The following is a 6,000-nucleotide window of genomic DNA, read 5'->3' as shown; positions in this document are numbered from 1 at the left end:
ATTGAGGAGAGTTTGAAGAGGTAGCAAACCCGGATATTTGTGTTTGATCGCGGCTCAATCCAACCTTGAGCGGGTGCTTTGTTTGCAAATGTCGGGCGAAAGTACCATATCCACCTCCTTGCTTGAATTTGTATACTTGATTACAATAATTACAAGATACATCAAATTTACCATCTCCTTTTGGTGTTTTCTTGAAATGAATATTAAAAATATCAGAAGTAGAAATTTTTCCACCTCCCTTTTGTTGAGTTTCACTCTCTTGTGTTTGAAAATTTTGAGCTTCAAACTCAACATTTTAAACATTTCTACCTTCACTTGCCATTTTTTTGAAAAAAGTATGATAATAAAAAAATATAATAATGATAAAATAATATAGTAACAAGTAATAAATAATTAACAATATAATTGAATAAATTGATAAATAACAAAATGAGAAGATTGAAGAAATTGAAATTAAAATATTAAATGAGAGACAAAATTGAGAGAATAATAGCTTGAGACTTGAGAGAGAGAGAGAGAGAGAGAAAGTGTGAAAAATGAGTGGGGGAGGGAGGGGTATATATAGATAGGAATTATAAAATTTAAAAAAAAAAAAAAAAAGTTGGGGGGGGGGTCCAACGGTCCAATCCAAATTGGACCGTTGGGGGGGGGGGGGGGAGGGGAGGGGGGTCCAACGGTCCAATTTGGACCGTTGGGGGGGGGGAGGGGGGTGCACCGTGCGCGTAAGGCCGCGCACGGGGGGGGGGGGGAGGGGGGTGCACCGTGCGCGGCCGCACGCGCACGGGGGGGGGGGGGAGGGGGGCCGGTTCCGCGAAACCGGAACCGGACCGAATTTCACCGGTTCGGTCCGGTTCCGGTTCCGGTTCCGGTTCGGCCGGTTCCGGGTCCGGTTCCGGTTCGAACCGCCGGTCCGGTTCAATTTTGGCCATGTCTACTTAACAACATCATCTCCCAATAATTTATAATTCATTACATTTCATCAAAACCCATTTTTCAAAGTGAGCCCTAAGGCTCGGCAAGTGTATAAAACAACGAAAACTGGACATAACCAAACTTCCCTGAACATCATTCATACCATGCCACATATGGACACACACCAACCCCAAAAGCATATATGACACACAATCCATACCATGTAATTATATCTCATGTTACCCAGCCATAACATTAATGCATGGATGCACACATATGGTCGTTGGGGCCCACATAAGAAAATGCACATAATGGTGCCCAAGACCCTATATACAAACCTGTTGTAGCCAAGGGCAAACTACCAAAATAAGAATGTAAGCCCAAGGCTCTCATCTCACATCCATCACCATCGTCATCATATGCTACATCACTCACAATCTCCTCAAGGTCACAAGCTGTTGTGGGCCTCCACCCACAGTCTTACGCATCACAAGATCTAGTTGTTGTAAGCCTCCACCCACAGTTTTGCGCACCACAAGCACAAGCTCATTTCCACTACCATCACCACTGCGCGCAAAGGAACCATGAAATGCAACATATAAGGAATGCAATGGCTCTTGCAGCATTAACGTGATGACTAGACCCCCAGAAGTCAAGTATTAGGTCATGCTATGCCCACGTAAGAATCTACACACACACGAATGCCCTAATGCATATGCTTGCTTAATATACATAAGTCAGCACTCACAGGCTAACCGTGTCATGCTAATACTCACGCTCCCATCACATACAAAGCATAACCCTCCAATGAATGCAACCCATGATCCAACATCACAAAGTGAGGCAATATAGAAACACAATGCCATGCAACATAACTATCAATAATGCTGTGATTAATGGCATTCACATTTCCTCACTTGATTTCCCATTAGAGCTCTTGGCTCTTTCACACATTTCATATTGATTAAGGGCAATTATTCATACAATGATAGTCATGCATCAAGCATGAGTTACTATGGACATGCCAACCAAGATCATTTCTTATTAGTTTCCCAAATGATTATCCTCATGCTTCCTTATCTAACTCAATTACATTCTTATCTCATGAACCCCGCGTATATACATATAGGTGTCTTCAACCATATTTTATCATTTTAGAGGATTGAGAGATGTTAAAGGAAGCATTTAAAAACACTTTACAATAGCCATCTTACTTATTTTGGATTATGAAGAGGCTTAACCCATTCAAATCATAATAAAAATATATGATATTATATATCAAATCGAATCCCTTGAAGTCTAGTTTATGACGCTTCAAACGGATCACAAATCTGTGTTCTAAATCAAAAGTTATGGCCGAAACAACGAGATATGCGCAGAGTAGTCAAGTTACGGCCGAGTTAACTCGTCTAAAACCGAGTCGACTCGGCCCAACTCGACTTGGCTGAGAATGAAGAAAAATGGCTAGAAACCCACCGAAAACCCACAAAATAGCCACCAAACCTCCAAAAACTCTCATTCTAGCTTCCTAACCCACAATGTCATCTCATGAAAGAAAAATATGGGGTGATCAAGCCCCAACGAAACCATCAATGAGACACCATAATGACTCCAAAAAAGACCCACAACTTTAGGAAAACATGAAAAATAACTCATTTAACTCAAACTCTTTAAACACCATTTTGAGATGCAAAAATACAATCGGGTTACACATGAAGACATAGCCTTGCATTAAAAGATAGAAGGAGAGAAGAAGGATGCTTGCCTTTCTAATTAAAAACCAAGGGAAGAAAAGCACTCCAAGAGCGTTAAATCTCCCCACCTTGAGCTTGATTCCACCACACTTAACGGAAGAAAAAGAGAAGAAGAAGAATATGATGAGGAAACTGCCGAGAGAACCCAAGAAAGAGAAAAGGAGAAGAAAAAGAAGAATGGAAGAGGAATGGGAGAGGAATGGCCTTCACGCAAACTCCATCTACCCCACCACATTTCCCATTTTGCCCCTCTACACAACACACACCACACAAAATATTAAGGGCCCATTTGGACATTTTGCAACATTTTTCATTTCTTTTCTCTTTTCTTTATCAAACCAATAATGCCAATTACCATTTTACCCTTTTCTTTTCTTACATAACATATAATACATAAGCCCACTTTAAACATTTCATAAACCATTTCAACTTTTATTAAATAAATACACAAATTTATGCATATGGGCCCAAGCCCCATTTCATTAGCCCAACTCAAAGGACCTCAACATATCCTTAAGCCCAATGGGCTTCACAACATTACAACAATTAAAATATACAAAATCTCTCTTGGGCTCAACCCAAGTTTCCAATGCCCAACCCATTAATTAAAGCACATCACATATGAGCAAAGCCCATTTATGCCATTCTATTTTAATTTATTTTACCAATGGGCTCAAGCCCAACCCATCAACTAAATACACAACACATTACTACATGGCTTAACCCAAATGAGAATCCCAAACCCATTAATTTAACACATAATTTACTTAGATATATTTTACCACATAAAAATATTTCTCACATTAATTTAATAGGGAAAATTTTCCAGTGCATGTAAATAAATATTAATAACTCCTAGACCCACTAACAGGTCGTTACAGACGCTGCTGCTGGTAGCCGGAACTATTTCTTCTCCAGCGTAACCGTACTACTTTTCCTCGTCGGATCTGGTTCTTCTTTCTTGCTGCGACCGTGCTGTTTCTCCTAGCCAGATCTCGTTCTTCTTCCTCGTCGCGGTCGCCCACTGTCACTCTCTCTCTCTCTCAAACCCACCACACACTCTCTCAAACTATTGCCCCTCCTCGCCCTACCACCACAGCGAGCACCATCGTTCCCCTCGCTGCATACAATGTTTGCCGTCCGTCGCCCCCTTACTGTGAGCACCATCTGTTGTACCCCTCTATCTGCCGCTCGCACTGCCTCACTTGGTCGCCCCCTCCACCGGCCACAAACGGTCACCCTTCCCCCTCCCCACATCGCCTCTCGGACCGCCATTGCCCCCCTCTAGCTTTAGGATTGGGGGGAAGTAGGAATTCTAGCTTGTACCCGTGCCTAAAGGCACGATATAAATAATATTAAGATTAAAATGTAATTATAATTTATACATATTATGTTGTAATAATTTTGCTTGTATTAAACGCTCTACAAAACTCGAATAATAAACAAACATATAAGATTTATAATGTTCACTAATATTGTAAATCAAAATATAAGAGCAAGTAAAAGAAATTGTAAACATTGAACAAAAAATAAAAATTAAAGTTATTGTATAATTGTTAACGTTTTATAATAAAAAAATTACTAAATCTATATAATAAAGCACATTAGTAAATACTCTACAATACATACCAGTCGTCGCCGGCCGCAACCATCAACGACCGGGGGGATAATTGGAAAGATAACATAATGGTCTACCAAATTAAAGTATAAGAGACATAATTAGAAAGTAAAATTAAGTAAGATGATAACGTTGAATTAGCATTTAATTAGAATTAAATAAGATGACAACGCTGATTTTTACACCAAATCATCAAGTCATGTGGTTTAATTGACACATGATAATTAATAAAATAACATTTATTATTTTCCGGTGCCATGTATTTATAGCTTAGTTACATAATAATATATATGATTATTTTTTCAATTTGATTCACCATCGTCCTACAAAAATTATGAGGGTTATTTTTGTATTTAATAAAGAGACTGTTTTTAGTTGTTTACAATTAAGAGTATTAGCATGTAAATTTAATTTTTTTTATTAAAATTAATATCAAAAAATTCTCAATTAAAACCAAAATTATATTACATGGAGTAAAGGTGAAAAGTAAAATCCAACATTAAAATTATGATATTTGTAAAAAAAAAAAATTGTGCACCTCTGTAAATCATAGCTCAACTCATTTACTTGAACATCTTCATTGTATTAGATCATGAATTTACGCACAAAATTTGATTGAGAGTTTACATGCTACATTTAATTAATATATTAAATATCAAGATTAAAATAATTATAATTAATACACGGGCATCACTATGAGACTACACCATAAGATTACCTGTGTATATAGTTTCATGTATCACTATGAGAATAACCGCATTAAAATAATTGTATCAAGATTAGAATACACAGGCATCACTATGAGACTACAAAATACACGAAATACATATATAGGAAAAAGAAATTGGGAGCAACAATCTGGGAGCTACGATACACGAAATATATATATATAATGCATATGTTATATATATTTACTTAAGGCAGCGAGCCTAGGCGTTATATATATATATACATTATACATATGTATATACATACATATATATATTTACACGAAATACATACGTTATATATATATATATCTATATAATATTATATAAGAAGCTTTTTGAGGGAGCTACAATGGAAGAGCCCAAACATCACAGGGAGTCGCGACGAAAGCTCTATTAAATACATACATAAATACATAAGCTTTGCCTTAAAACTTATTCCCTTTGAGGCAGTGAGCCCAGGCAAAACATGTAATATCCCTAATTAATTAAATGAAATTAAATTAATTAAATTAATTAATTTGTGTTAAAATTTGAGGCGATGCGCGTGTGTTGGAAAATAACTATCAATATATATATATATATTTGTCTCTCATTGAAGCTTCTTGAAGCTTCTGGCGAAAAAGAGAAACAGAGAGTGAGAGTTGGAGAGGGAGAGCTCGAGTTGGAGAGCTTAAGGCCGAGAGCTCATGCGAAGGAGAGAGAGATAGGGAGATCGAGATAGAGAGAGAGAGAGCTTAGCCGAGAGGGAGAGAGGGAGCGGCGGCCATGGAAGCTGGCCCAGCTTCGCTCGGCCATGGCAGCCGAGCAACCAGCAGCGACGGCTATGGCGGTTGCAGCGGGCGCGGTGGAGGAAGCCAGGCCCGGTGGCAGCCGGTGGCCGGCCAGAGGCGAGCGGCGAGGGCAGAGCTGGCCGAGGCAGCAGCTGGGGCAGCGTCGGCCATGGCCGCAACGCGCGCAAGTGCAGGAGAGGCAGCGCGGAAGAAGAAGAAGGAAGGGAGAAGAAGAA

Source organism: Diospyros lotus, chromosome 15 (genome assembly GCF_014633365.1).
Source record: "Diospyros lotus cultivar Yz01 chromosome 15, ASM1463336v1, whole genome shotgun sequence".
In the NCBI taxonomy this organism is placed as follows: domain Eukaryota; kingdom Viridiplantae; phylum Streptophyta; class Magnoliopsida; order Ericales; family Ebenaceae; genus Diospyros; species Diospyros lotus.
This window is presented reverse-complemented; position numbering follows the sequence as displayed.